This window comes from Canis aureus, chromosome 31, assembly GCF_053574225.1.
Source record: "Canis aureus isolate CA01 chromosome 31, VMU_Caureus_v.1.0, whole genome shotgun sequence".
NCBI classification, from domain to species: domain Eukaryota; kingdom Metazoa; phylum Chordata; class Mammalia; order Carnivora; family Canidae; genus Canis; species Canis aureus.
Window position 1 is genome coordinate 11,446,945 of NC_135641.1, and position 16,261 is coordinate 11,463,205.

The window sequence follows — 16,261 nt, forward strand, 5'->3', positions numbered from 1 at the left end:
TTTAAAAAAATATATTGAATTTAAAAAAATAAAATAAATAAATAAAAATAAAGTAAAAAATAAAAAATAAAAAAAGAGAATCTTCAAAAATGCCAGACTAAAAGTACTGATTACCTACAGAGAAACCAGCAATTAGTTGAAAAGTTAATATTTCATCAATGACAATGAATGACAACTGATGCCAGAAGACAATAATATCTTCAGGAACTAAGGGGAAAGTATAACATCAGATTAAAAAATTATCATTCTAAAGTAACAGGAAAGAAAAGACATTTTCAGAGAGTGAAAATAAGAGTTTATTACCACTCCTGGGTCATTTCTGCATAATAGTCCAAAACTATTAAAGTACACATGTAAAAAGCAGAGAAGTAAACCTGGTACTTGAGAAATCATGATTAGCATAGAAATTGATGAAATACAGTGATTAATTTCATCCACTATAGAGCATAGACAAAATCAGAATGATAAATTACTGACAGCAATTAACAATCAAAATGAAATGAAATAATTACAGAAGTGGTGGAGGGAATGGTAAAGCAACCCAATGTTCTTTTATTTTTGAGGAAAACAAAACAAATAAGAATACATTTAGATTTTGTTGGAAATTTTCATATCTGTGTACATGTCTTAAAAAGTTAACACAACTGTTGAAGAAATAGAAATGTAATCTGTAGATTGCAGACCAGAAGAAAGACATGAGGCAAAAACAAAACCACCAGATCAACCCAGCAAAAGACAGAAACAGCAGAAGAATATAAAAAGCTAAGTAGACAGACAACATGAAAATAAGGAGATAATATTCATAACAGAATGGTCTGAATGTGGACCCCTCCAAAGTATAGCCCACTACAAAGATGGACATGCGTAGTTGTTTGGAAGATGATTCCAGCAAGTGTATGTAAGTAAGGAAATATAAGAAAGCCATTAAAGGTATGCTGGTGAGCTGGTGGGTGTTTGGGAGCTTGGGGTTCAGTCAAAGTGGGGACCCTCTCAAACTGTGAGAACCTAGAGGCAGAATCTCCCATTGTGTAGTGGAAGCACTGAGCCACCACCCCACTGACCACAGTTGCCTCCCTGTGGCTTGACTTCCCATCATTTCAGCACTGAACTTGTCTCTGGCAGAGCAAGTGCCTACAGCACCTAAGAAGGTCTACAAGGAAAGACAAAGGAGGACACAGACATGTGAGCTGAGGACATCAGCCTCCAGGGATGTGCCTCAGCTCAGGAGCATTCAGGATGGTGGAGGTGATGTTGGAAGTGGCAGCAACAGCACCTGCCACATGTAAGAGAACTGAAATCATCCACTTGAGAGATGATCAGATTGGTTTGAAAAAATACCCACATGCTGCTTACCCCTAATAAAATTAAACAGAAAGTTTCCAAATATGGGGCATGAAACAATATACTGAAGAAAAATCTTTATACTTGTGCCTAAGAACAAGCACAAAAGTGCTTGCTGGGGCAGATGGCAACAAATAGAACACCCTTATGTTCATCAAAAGGAGAAGAGCTAAATGGATTATAGTCACATAAGAAACACTTCATGACATCTATACCTCCAGGATAAAAGTCAAATGGGAAAATCCTGTGGAAACACTGTGCCACTCTAATCTAGTTAATAACAGAAGGCCTTAGCAACACTGTACATGTATACAGATAATTTATATTTCAGTTTATTGTCTTCTCATGTAGTTCAACATTTTTTAACTCTTAATATTGCCATATATTTATGATTGAGTAGATTAATCATGAGCTTTCCCTTAAATGATTTGCCATCAAAAGTTTTTCAATAAGGAACAAAGATATGTCCTCTTTAAAAAGTCATATGCCCAAAGAGGTTCACTGGTTTCACTAACTAGTTAAAACTTAAGTGTTTGGCATAAGTAAATAGTTGCAAATTTTCGAAGGATGGAGGCATTAAAAATAAAGATATAAAAAAATAAATAAATAAAGTTATAGGGAAAAAGCTTATGAAATAGTATGCACAAATGATTCTAATGATGGTATGAGAGAAAGGGAGGGAGGGAAATAAAACAGAAAAGTAAAGTAGAGAAAGCAAATGAAAAAATTCAAGAAACAATGGTGATAACAGAAAATGATGAAGTCAGTTAACCTAAAATGAAATACTTAGTTTTAAATATAACAGAAGATATGCAAGATTTCTATGCTGAAAACAGCAAAACAGAGGGAAAATATGGGGAAAATACTGAATAAGTGGAGAGGTACATGGTACTCATTAATTAGAAGGTTCCATATTGACAATTTCCCGAAAATTGTTCTATAGATCCAATGCAATCCTACTCAAAATCTCAGAAGAAATTTTTGTTGAAATTGATTAGTTGATTATAAAACATACGAAAAGGCAAAGAAAGTAGAATAATTTTTTAAAAAATAGAATAAAAGAAGAAGAAGAACAAAGTTTAAGGACTCAGCACGACCTAAATTTAAGCCTTTTTATAAAACTCTAGTGATCAGGATAATTTAGTATTGACGAAAAAGATAGACACATAAATCAATTCAACAAAATAGGGAGCATACAAATGGATTCACATGTAAATGATCAAATTATTTCCAACAAAGTTGCAAAGGTAACTTAATAAGGGAAAGACTAGTTTTCTCAACGAATAGTGTTGGAACCATTGGATATCTGTGAATAAATAAACAAATAAATAAATAAAAATGCCCAGACTTTGCACCATTTACAAACACTAACCCATAACCTAAATCTAAAACTATCACATTTCTACTAGGAAACACAGGAAAACTACCAGTGACCTTGATTTAGGCAAAGGTTTCTTAAACACCAAAAACATGAGCCATTAATGAAAAAATAAAAATCAATTAATTGAACTTCATCAGAAATAAAAACCCTTTTTCACTGAAAGACTCCATTAATAAAATTTAAAAAGCAAGCTGCCGACCAGAAGAAAATACTTATGAAGAGTATATTTGGTAATGAATTTGTGTATAAAAGATATAAAGAGCTCTCAAAACTAAATATTAATAAATCACCTTATTAAAAATGGGAGAGGGGGAAAAATAAAAAATAAAAAAATAAAAATGGGAGGAGGATTTATACAGATACTTAAACAAGGAAATATATGTACGGAAAATAAGCACATGAAAACATGTTTCAAAAAAAAGAAAGAAAACATGTTTCATCATCATTAGTCAGTAGAAAAAAAACAAAGTAAAGCCACAGTGAGATAAAACACTACATGCTTATTAGAAGAGTTAAACTTCAAACAACACCAACAAATTGTTAATTGTTAATACCAAGCAGGGATGTAGAGTGACTGGAATACTCATACAAAGCCAGTGACAATGCAAAAGTTGCAACCACTTTGGAAAACAGTTTGGCAATTTCTTATAAAGTGAGACACACACTTACCATATGACCCAAAGATCGCACAACTAGGTATTCATGCAAGTGAAATGAAAACTGAGTTTCACAACAAATGAATGTTTACAGTGGATTCATTCACAATGATCAAAACTGGAAATGACCCAAATGGCCTTCAGCTGGTGAGTAGATAAGCAAACTGGTACAATCACAACATGGGATACCTCACAACAATTTAAAAAATTAATTACTGATACATGCAATCTTATAGGTGAGTCTCAAATGCATGAGGCTAAATGAAAGAAAGAAGATTTCCTGGCAACCATGGTGCACTGTGGTTGAAGATGCTGCCTGGGATTAGCCATGTGCTTGCTCATCCCTGTAGTAGCCACTGTGCAATAGATCCATGGGTTCACTAACAGGATCAAGGCAAAAAGACTTGTCCATTATTCACATCAGTGGAGTTTGATGGGAAGAGATAGGTGTATCTCTAGAGTTAATCATTACTATGTGTCAAAGGGTTTGGAGACTATCCATTAAGAAAACATTCTACTATTTATTAAAAATAACTGGGTTAGGCTCATCTACTCCTGCTAGAAGGTTATGCAGTGTATCATGTATGTATGCATGTATGTATGTGGTATACAGTGTGTATTAATGAGGAGCTTTACAAAAACAATGAAAAAGTTAAAAGAAAAAAAGAAAGAAGACTCAAAAGACTAATGCTTTATGAATCATTTTATATGATATATAAGGAAAAACTAGGAGAAGAAAACAGATTTGGATTGTCAGAGGTGAGGCTGGGTGGAGGATTGGCTGCAAACTGGCATCAAACAGCTTTTTGGGTTCATGGGACTAGCTGGGATCTTAATCGTGTTGGTGGCTACATGACTATAAAAGCTGACGGACAGAATCATACATTAAAGAGGGTGACTCTTACTTTTCATAAACTGTCTCAATCACTGATGTAATCAAATCAAGAAAAGTAATTGAGAGTTTTCTTTTAATCCCTGTACCCAAAAGAATATACCTTCTCACATCTGAGTGTCGATGCATAAAGAAACATGAAAAGTGCCCTTAATTCATCGCTAGGGACAGAGTTTGGAGACAGAAAATTTCAGGTGTGAAAAGGCTCATTTCCATGGAAAGGCCAAGAGAAGCAGACCCTGAAGGCACAGGTGGAGAGGCTGGAAAGAAGCACTCCTTCTGTGGTACAACAAAGGAAAGATATAAAGATTAGAAGACCTCATTAGGGTACCCTGTGTTTTGAAACCATTGCTGGAGAATCTGTAATGATAGGAACAAAGGTTCTACAGTCAACTGAGGAAAGGAAGAGAATTAAAAACATTCCAAAACATATGTGCTGGTCCTTTTAATAAGAAGCTTAAGTCAATTCAATTCAATAAATATTGTAGCCTGTGGGCTGGCCCCTGGGAGCCAGCTCTGGAGAATACCATTTCTACAGCACAGTCCTTTCAGGGGGATTGTCCAGTTAAATAAAAGCACTCAAGAGAAGGACATGCTTTGGCGGCCTGCCTCATCCTCTCTCTGCTCCCTGGGACTCCCCGGGGAAGTTGCCACCCTTACCAGATGAGTGAGTGGGAGATCCACAGGGCTCTTGGGTGCCTATGACTGGCACACACTAGCAGGAGCCAACATTCTTCCTCTGAACTTCCTTTTTTTTTTTAAAAAAAAAGATTTTGTTTATTTATTCATTAGAGGCACAGAGAGAGAGAGAGAGGCAGAGACATAGGCAGAGGGAGAAGCAGGCTCCATGCAGGGAGTAAGACATGGGACTCCAGGGGTCTCCAGGATCACATCCCGGGCTGAAGGCAGCACTAAACCGCTGATCCACCTGGGCTGCCCTGAACTTCCTATTTAAATTGGCTTGAACTACATTCATTCCTTAGAAGCTGGAAGGGAGCACATGTCAAACATTAACTATGAAGGAGATACAAGTGCGGAGGCCGAGAAAATTAAGGCCATTCCACCTTAAGTTCAGCGTTAGCACAAGTACAGCCATCCCAGGCCCCTGTGAATAAGAGCTGAAATTTACATTACTTCAGTTACAGGGGAAAAAAACAGTTTACAGCTTAACACCCTAGAAAGCTCCATATTAGAATGAGAACAGAGCTCAAGCCAGTGGCAGGAACCCCCATATTAAAATGAGAACAGAGAATTCTTGCCCTTGAAAGCCCCATATCAGAATGTAAACAGAACTTGAGAAATTCCTCGACCCCTCCTGGAGGTCCCCTAGACCAGCCCATAAAACTAAGCAGGAACCCACCTCGGGGGTCCAAATCCCTGCTCCTCTGTGCTGTGCTGTGTCGGGTATACTTGGACCCAAGCTTGAGTTTGTAAATAAACCCTCGTGTGTTTGCATCAGTGTTGGCTCCTTGGTGGTTTCTTGGATACGTAATCTTGGGCACAACAACAAGGATGCCTCAAAATGATGTTGGATTCTTGAAAATCTCAGCAAATGTGAAAGGAAGCCCAGGGAAGGTAGTTTGTGAAGACAAGCAGGTGCTGCTTTAAAGATCTCCACACACCCCCATCCCCACGCCTGCCATCAGCCTTATCCTCTGGTGATCAGAACTTCCTCACATTCATTTAGTACATGTCTTAAAATCCCACAGACACACTGAAGGCCCAAGCACAGAAATAGAATGATCTGTTAAGGTCTAGTTGAATAATCATGGATAAAAAGTAAGGAAAAAGACCCAACATTTTACACTGAACTTTTTAATAAGGCTAAAATCTCTCAGTCTATGCATAGAAACTGGCAATTCTATATATAATGGATGGTTTTTGCCACCAAAAGTCTATTAATGTTAATGAGAAAGCAAAAGCATATCTTTGCAAAATAAGTTTGAAAAGGAATCGCTTACTAAAATATTCACAAAACAGCATGGTTATATAAAACTGAAGAATATTAAAGAATTTAAAAATCTACATTACAAATGAAAATGGGAAAGGCACTTTATAACCCACACAGGTACTGAATCCTAGCAAAGTGAGAAAATGAAGCAAGAGAACAGAAATCGTAGCAGTAAATATTCATTGTAAGCTGGAAACTTGAGAAATTGTCTGTATTGCTATAGTCTAAGCCACCTTTTTCCTTTTTGTCCTTATTTCCATTTAGAAGAACAAAAAGAAACTGTGGAAGACAATCAAACTGGATCACTTTAAACACTGGATAATGAGATGAGTGTCAAGTTCATGGAGGGCTGACCTGGTTGGAAAATATAGACTAAGGGAAGCTTGCGTCAAGGTCCAGTTCAATAGCTCCTACTGATTTTTTCCACAGGGAAACTAACAAATATTCTTACAAATGTTTGTCATTGTATAAACCCTGAGATGAGAGGTTTCTGATTCATAATTACCAAAAATGAAAAGAACTCAAATATTTTGCAACTGGTGAATGGACAAGCACATTTTGGTATACTCATACAATGGGATACCACACAACAGTAAAAATGAACGAACTGATACTTGCATATAAGTGGGAATGTATCCTATTTCATATAAGTAATTCCATCGTTTACCCATCTCTGCCAAAACAAGGATTGATGTCTCCCGGTGAATAAGAAAAATAGCAATGACAAAGGAACATGGCTCATTTCAATCCAATGCTTTCTATGTGCTGAGTGTTCTTCTAAATGCCTTACATATACTCACTCACCTGTTGCAAAGTCTCCATAAAGTAGGTCATGTGATTATCTTCTTTTTTAGATGAGAAAAATCTAAGAAAAGAAAGGTCATTGACTTGCTCAAGGCCACATGGCCAATAAGGTGCACAGCCAAGATTCAAGCCCCTACTGACATCATCTAAACTCCCTGTTGACTGGAACTACCTGCTTCTTATAAGATCTTGGCTTTTATTGAAATTCCTGTTTTCCTTGATAGTACCAAAATTCCTTGCTAAATGCTAAATCATGTCTTAACAGACAGATATAATATCCTCTAGGTGGAACAGAAAAATGTATGCCAAGGATGTGAGTGCTTCTGGGTTTGCATAAATTACAATTTATTACATATTGTCATTACGGTTTTTGTTTACTTGAGAAATACTAGCTTCCCTTTATAGCATATCTGACATTTTTTCCATATGAATATTCCATTGTGCCTCAAATCACCCAATAAATAGACATTGTGATTGAAGTAAAAGGTGGAGATTGGCCTGTAACTGTGTTTCATTCTCAGTTTCAAGTAGAATTTTTAATGAAACTGAGGAAAAGAAATGGCAGGTGTCTCAAAACAGCAGATGCCATATATTGTCCCATAGAGCTAGTAGTGAGGCCAATTGGGGGACCTGTGCCCATGTACCCACGTTCCAGCTCCTTTGAGCCCAAGAGCAGGGGAGGAAGAGCCACCTTCAAACTCTCACAAAGTGCTTTATAGCTCTTTGTATAGTTGTGTCTATCTGTCCCCAAGCACAGAAGGCAAGTGTAAGAGGAATTACTTTAGTAAGAGAAAATTGCAATACAATTTGAGGATTCATTTCAAGGTATTGGGTTTTTTGTTCTTACTAAAACATACTGTTTTTACATTAAATGATAATGATACAGAAGCAACAGAGACTGGAGAATGAAAAAAGTTTACAGGCTCGAAAATCAAGAAAGAGGCTGATTTTAGTGTGTCTTTAAGATTACATTCCTAGATTCATGAAATGAAAGAACTAAAAGAGGTATTTTCATGGAACTCAACCCTTATCTTGCAGATGACAGGCTGAGTCCCAGGGAATTCACTTAGTTGCAAATTGTCACACCAAAAGTTATTTTTTGAGCAATCTCCATTTGAATACAACTCAGACACTCCAAAAATACTATCTGCAGATAAATATTTTGCAAATAAATATATAGGAGGTGAAAGGGGAGGAATGTAGTATAAAAATGGGAGTTAATTCAACTGCAGCAAAGAACTAAGTCTGGAGAGTTGGACAAGTCAAAGTACAAAGACTGAATCTGCTTGTTGCCCAGCCTACCAGGATATAAGGAGGCAGCGTGGAAGAAGAAAAAGGTGTGGTGTGGTTTAAAGCCAGCTGTGTGCATCTGGGTAAATCCCTAATCCCCCTTGAAAACCAATGGCCTCTATCAAATGAGCCTACTAGTAATGCTGTCTTCTTTGCCTGTATTGCAAGTTATTGCATGGATCCAGTGACATAATCTATGAGACTTCTCTTTTTAAAACTACCACTGGACAAATGGTAGTTCTTAGTACTGGAATTTTGTCAATTAGTGTGCAGGGAGGACAAATCAGGGAGATAGCATTCCTCCTGATTTATATTGTGAGGGTTGAGCATAGTGTGGCAGTAAGGCAAAACAAAGGCTACATATTTGAGGGAAGGAGCTTTTTTTCCTTCTGCTTCTTCTTCTCCTCTGTCTCCTTCCCCTTCTTCTTTTTCTTTTGAAGGGTGGCCCTGAGGAACAAGAATTGAGTTGTCATATGCCTGATCCTTGAACATTAGCATCAGTGGAGAGAACACTGGCTCACTTTTAGCATGAACTTTCCCCTTTTCAACCCTACCCCTGATCCCATTCCATACCTCCCCACCATGGAAACCACTGCCATTTGCTACATGTCTTTGCACTTTGCTTGCCGTGAATGAATCTCCATGCGTTCATCCATATATGGTATTCTTGGTTGTGTGAGTTTTAATTTATTTGCATGCTCATTATGCAATAAATCTCATCTACACATTGCTCTTTTCACAGCAACATTTATTTTTGCTGTCATGTATGCAAGGATATACTTTCTCCTTCTGTTTTCATTGTATTCCATCCTCTACACACAACACACCCTATTTACCCATTCCCCTACTGTTGAACTCCTGGGTTGCTTCTGATTCTTTACTACAATGCCCATATCTCTGTGGATATCTGGGCAGATTTCTTGGAGAATATAAAAAGAATAGTAGAGTTGCTGAGTTGTACGATATCTATATACTCAGTCTCATTAGACACTACCAGATTTTTTCAAAGCAATGGCTAGGATAGTGTTTACTTCTAGCAGATGAGCAGGAGAGCTCCCATTTTTGCCACACCCCATCAGCACTTCTTTGGAAATTATTTCCTTTATTCATTTTGTACATTAAAAAGATTGTTCCTTCTTTTTTTATTCTTTGATCGATTTTACCAGAGCTTTGTCTATGTTAAATCCTTTCAAAGAACCAGCTTTTGATTCTGTTGTTCAGCTCAACTATTTTTTGTTTCTTTTTGCTGTTCTTTGTCTTTTGCCTTTAATTTATTTAGTGGTGAGAGATTTATGGTACAGCTTACCTTATGATATTGATTTGCCAAGTTAAAATAGGATGTGTTAAATCTAACTATAATTGTATAGTTATCTGTTTCTCCCTATGATTGCATCTGTTTTTATATTTGCTAAGGCCATATTATTGGGTTTCAATAGATTTAGGATTTTTATCTTCTAGATTCTTTATATCAAGGGAAAACAAATATTATTTTAAATAGTTCTTTAACTCTATTGTAAAAAAAATCTCATCTTTCCTTCATGTTGGGATCCCACCTTTCCTTCTTTCCTTAAAAATCTTACCATTGTCTGATGTAATTGCTACACTGGCTTACTTTTAGTTCTAATGTATGTTTCTGCATTCATTTATTTTTAATCTTCTTATATTCTTTTTTTTTAGTCTCATGTGTCTCTATATAAAAATAAACTGAGATTGCTTATAAATATAAACTGAAATCTTTTTCAAAATTCAACCTACACACCTTTGGAACAGACTATTTAGCCCACTTATGTCTTTTGTAATTATGGTTTTGATAGGACTTATTTTCACCATCTTAATTTATGTTTTCCATTTACCATCCTTCATTTTGTTTCTTATCTTCTCTTACTTTCCTTTTGATATATAAATTTATCTTCTACTTGTTTAAAACTCATTCATTATTCTGGTGATTACTCTTAAATAATGGAAACCATACTTAGTTATTTTCCCATACAAATGTTTAAAGATCATCAAAGTTTATACCTTCTCATACAAGATAAGAACTCTGACATGCACTCATTCTCCTCCAGATGGCCTGTCTCGGCTACTTTTCACTAACACACTGGTATTAACTAAAATTTAGCTGCATATGATTAAATGTTGCCAATATTCTCCTTCACCCCTCTAAGGATAGTCATTATGCTTCCTTTAAATTTATGTTCTTGCGCAGCCCTGGTGGTGCAGTGGTTCAGCGCCGCCTGCAGCTGGGGGTATGATCCTGGAGATGCCAGATCAAGTCCTACATTGGGCTCCCTGCATGGAGCCTGCCTGTGTCTCTGCTTCTCTCTCTCTCTCTCTCTCTCTGAATAAATACATTTTAAAAATAAATAAATAAATAAATTTATGTTCTTGGGTTGCCTGGGTGACTCAGTCAGTTAATCATCTGCCTTTGGCTCAGGTTGTGGTTCTAGAGTCCTAGGATTGAGCCCCACATGAGGCTCCCTGCTCCATGGGAAACCTGCTTCTTTCTCTCCTTCTGATCAGGAGAGATCCCCCAACCACCACACACTTTGCTCTCTATCTCCCTCTCCCTCTGCACTCTGTCTCAAATAAATAAATAAAATCTTTTAAAAAATTAAAAAGTTATGTTCTTAGTGTTTAAATAGTTTTTGTTTTATCTATTAAATGTTTCAATGGTTGCCTGTTTGACATTTGTCTCATAATTTTCCCTGTGAGCTCGTCTTTATTCCTTGGGATGGTCCACTATTTCAGCTAGTGCTATCGACTTGGGGGGAAGGCCAAGCACCTTGGCCCTCTTGGTGAGCTTGAGAAATAGGAGGAGCATTCCTCAAAACAGAGAATCACTCATAAATCTGACCCCATAGAGGTATCTTCTAGACCCATTGTTCTCCACTCAAACATTTTTCTGTCCAAGAGCAGCCACTCTCTGTTGTCATTTTTCAGGATGCCTTGTAGGACAAAGTTGGAATGCAGTATACACATAAAGGCAATCTGCCACCTCCACTCACTGCTTTTTGTTCCCTATACCTCCCAGATCACCACTTGAATATTCCTCTCTCCCTCGGCTGGCATTATGTTTTCCAAACCCACCACCGCAACAGTGCACAATCTGTCTTCTGGAAAGTAGACGGAAATTCTTGGGTGAGTAGACAAGGGCTTGTTTGTCAGGGGTTTACCCACATAGCAATGGGACACCTGCTAAATTGCCAAGCTAAAAGTGACTAGACCAAGTTTTACCTACCTGGATTACAATTCCAATCTCACACTCATCTAGACTCATGTGGGAAATAGAGAAAGGGGCTCATCCCCCATATGTGAGTTCTCTGGCAATATATCCTGTTCCCACAACTATTTCTTCTTGCATGAGAGGACAGATACCTTCCACCTTCCCAGATTTCTCATAGTTATTATTATTGCTATTATTATAAGAACACTTAAAAATATCTACTCTCTTAAAAAAATTTTAAGTGCACAATGGAGTGTTGTTAACTATAGGTTCAGTGTTGTACACCAGATCTCTAGAACATATTGATCTTGCAAAATAGAAACTTTATTTATTTATTTATTTATTTATTTATTTATTTATTTATGAGCAACTCCCTATTTCCCCTCCTTGGCAACCACCATTCTACTATCTGTTTCTATGAATTTGACTATTTTAGATACCTCATTTAAATGGAATGATGCAGAATTTGTCCTGTAACTGACTTACTTCACTTAGCACAATGTCCTCAAAGTTCATCTATATTGTCGTATAAGGCAGAGCATCTTTCTTATAATATTCCAATATATGTATATATCACATTTTCTTCATCCATTCATCCAGTGGATACTTAGGTTGTTTCCATATCTTGAGTGTTGTATATGAGCATGGGAGTATAGATACATTTTCAAGATCTGACTTCAACTTTCAGGTGTATACCTAGGAGTGAGATTGATGTACCATATGGTAATTCTATTTTAAATTTTCTTAAGAGTTGCCATACCATTTTTCATAGGGCTACACCACTTTATAGTCTCACCAACAATGTACAAAGCCTTCAATTTCTCCACATCATAACCAACTTTTTTAATAATAACCATCCTAACAAGTGTGAAGTGATATCTGATTGTGGTTTGGATTTGCATTTCCCTGATTATTAGCAACATTAAGCATCTTTGATGTACCTTTTGGACATTTGTAGCAATTTGGAGAAATATACCTTCAAGTCCTTTCCCTAATTTTTAATTGAATTTATTTTTTGCTTTTGAGTTGTAATAGTTAATTATATATTTTGGATATTAATTCCTTATCAGATACATGATATCTGGTGGTTTGCAAATATTTTCTCCAGTTGTGTAGATTGCCTTTTCACTCTACTGATAGTTTCCATTGCTGTGTGAAGCTTTTTGGTTTGATGTAGTCCTATTTGTCTTTGTTTGCTTTTGTTGCTATGCTTTTGCTGTTATTTTTTTTCTTTTTTTTTTTTTTTTTTGCTTTTGCTGTTATATCCATGAAATCATTGCCAAGAACAGTATCATGAAGCTTTTCCTCTATGTTTTCTTCTGAGTGTTACAGTTCCAGTTCTTATATTTAAATATTTAAATATATAATTGTTTAAATCTTTAACTTTGAGTTAATTTTTACACATGGTATATGATAAAGGTCCAATTTATTTATTTTGCAATTGGATATCCAGTTTTCCCAAGCCCATTTAATGAGGAGATCGTGTTTCATTTTCTCACCTGTGATTTCTTTTTTTTTTTTTTCACCTGTGATTTCTGTTCTTTCAACCTATTTCTCTTCTTGTGGCTCCTAAGATGGGTGTCTGAAAGGAAGCCCACAATCTATGCCTGGTTGACTGTCTTTTTCCACAGTCAATATAAAGAATCTCCTGGAAAAGTAAGCAAATATTGATTTTCATGACCCCCCAAAAAATTAGTGCTGGTGATTTAATACCCATAGACTTAAGCCATAGAACTACTGACTTGATTTGTTTAAGCATAAATATATCCACCTACTAAATTGCCAATGATGTCTGTTTGCTCCCCAAGTGCAGCAAGCACCTGTGTGGGTATCCCAGTATGAATGACTGCCTCAGCATTTGTCCCCAGGACATCTGTATGGGCTGGGTTTCATCATGCAGAGTGAGAACATAAACATTACAGTCTGCTAGGTTTGAGAAAATGTGCTTCATCCTATTGTTAAAAAATGAAATTCAACTGAGTAAATTTTAAAGATCTTACAGCTTTACTCAACAATTCATGAATTTGGGAGTAACCAAGCCAGTAGATAGAAAGGAGTTTAAGGGGCTGTACAAAATGAAAGACTTTTATAGGAAAAAGGGGGCAGAAACAAGGAAGTTATACTAGACCAAAAAAGTCAGTTTTTACAAGAAAATCATTTTCCTTTAGGGGATAACAGAGTCTATTAGAAGGTTACCGAAATTGTGCTGATTAAGTGATTCCTGATCTACTGGCTTAAGATTTCCTTTCTGGGAGAGGAGAAATTCTAATTAGGTTAAATCTCAGTGTGATGACATGAGGCTTAGCACAAGTGACTCCATTTAGGGCTTGTTTTGTTTTAACACTATCAAGTTTTGAAATACATAACTGTCACATTCTATCATCAACAGTTTTATTTCTCTCCTCAAATCTTCTTTAAAAATGAAAGGAGGGCAGCCCTGGGCACAGCGGTTTAGTGCCACCTGCATGCAGCCCAGGGCGTGATCCTGGAGACCCTGGATCAAGTCCCACGTCAGGCTCTCTGTATGATGCCTGCTTCTCTTCCCTCTGCCTGTGTCTCTGCCTCTCTCTCTCTATGAATAAATAATTCTCTTTCTCTCTCTCTCTATGAATAAATAAAAAAATCTTAAATAAAAATGAAAGGAAAAAAATATAAAGAATCAAAGTCCTGAAACATCAAACAGTACACTAAGGGACAAGCCATGCCTGGAGGTTTCTGCCCTTCATGCCCTCTGGGAATTGTGTTTGATTTCTGGGTGGGTTTGGGGGCTTTCCTAAATCTTGGGCATGACCTTAGTCACCTCTTACTCTACAGTTGTTACAACTACTTGCAGCACAAATATTATAGTGGTGACATTAATGAGGTAACTTGTATAGCTATGAATATAGCAGAGATAGAAGTCTGTATCTTTTTCACTACTGTGTCAAAAAACAAAAAATTTTCACATGTATGACTCCTTAGACTTCATAATTACCTTTTTCATACTTATTTAATATTCTATCAAGTTAAGGTACTCTATTTCATTTTCTACTCCACGTTTTTCGTATATATTTTGTTTGTACAATTTCGATAGCATTTCAAAGATTACTTCTTAAAAAGAGATCATTTTTTTTTCTCTCTCCTTGGATTAATCCCTGAGGCAGGTTTTGGCTAAACTACACAGTTTTCTTCCATAGATTTTACCAATTTCCTGCCAGTGGCAATGTTTAGGGAATAAGGTCACTAGTATTTCATTTAAATTAGTCATTACTCATTTATAACTTTTGTCAAATTCATAAGTACAAATTGGGCTGATAATCACTTCCCAGATATGGAAATAATGACTCCAGCCTGAGTCAGAAAGAGAAAGAGATACTGAAACAGACTTTTCTCTACTGGAGCTTCTACAGATGCTTCTGTAAAAGTTGACCCAGTGGGTCATTTCATTGCATCTTGTTCCAAAAATATGGATTCAGATCAGATATCTGATTGCCTTCTTGACCTAAGCTAGAATTTGTAGAAAAGTCATTTCAAAAAAAAAGTTTTAAAATCCTCTGTAACCTAATCTTCAAAATGCCAGCGCTGAACGAATTTCCACAGTCCTTCCCGGAGACTTACCTCCAAGGAGCTCATTTCTCTTGTTTTGTTTTTTAATTAACTATTTTGTTGTTTTTTCATTTCTCTTGTTATATTAAAATCAAACGCCCTTAAAAAACCTGTTTGAACTCTCTCGAGTTATCGCGTCATTTTACAATTCCAGAAGAGGGGATGATTTAAAAACAAAATGCATTCAATTGAAATCCGATCATGAAGTTGCCACCTAGAAAGAAAAAGGGAACTACAGAGCCTAGAGATTCATACAACATCCACAAAGCAAATGTGCAGTGGAGACAGTGATGGCATTCATTATAAAGATAATGATGACTTCTTTTAATATTGTGTAACTTTTAAACAGAAAACACAATAGCACATGTGAATTTCTCCAAAACTCAACTTATCCCCTAAATGTTGGGAATACGTGGATGTAAAAGGTAGCACTATCATGCTTTGTTTATTGCATTTTTAAAAACATTAAAACCTAGATTTGAGACCCACCCGATTTCCTCCCCAAATAGTGAAATTTGTCCACTTTCCAATCATCAGTTTATCTAAACTAAAACCCTATTATGGAATTGGTTTCCATACCACCAGTCTTGGCCAGCCTTAGGAAAATGTGTTAAGTGAGAAGGTCTCCAACCATCCCTACTTGCTTTTTCTTTGACTCCTTCCCCCTCCCTTTTCAGACCTAACATCTTTAACTCTTTCTTATTTTTATACAGATATTCATAACAACTTTGAAGTTTTTAGCTTTATTGAGGTATAATTGATATATCAAAATATTGTACTCATTTAAAGTATATATCTTGAAAAGAATGGAGATATGCATCCACTCATGATACAGTCATCACAACCAAGATACTAAACACACTATTGATCACTTCCAAACATTTCCTTGTATTTGGTTTTTTTATAAGAATATTTGACATAAAATCTATCTGAACATATTTTAAAGTATGCCTTACTGTTAACTCTAAGTGCTATGTGTCCAGAACATTTCTAGAACTTATCTTACAGCAACACGTTGAAAACACATTCCACTTTTGACTTTGTTCCACTGCCGCAAGTGGTCATCTCCCCTTTAAGTATCCATTAAACTTATTCACTCAATGAACACATAACTGAGGCATGTCTGTGTGGGAATGGA

The 16,261-nt window shown here is 36.3% G+C and overlaps 1 pseudogene; it reads left to right on the forward strand.

The window, feature by feature from the left end:
* The first annotated feature begins 3,639 nt into the window (after positions 1–3,639).
* Positions 3,640–3,883, forward strand: LOC144302161 (NADH dehydrogenase [ubiquinone] 1 alpha subcomplex subunit 1 pseudogene; annotated as a pseudogene).
* Positions 3,884–16,261: the final 12,378 nt, after the last annotated feature.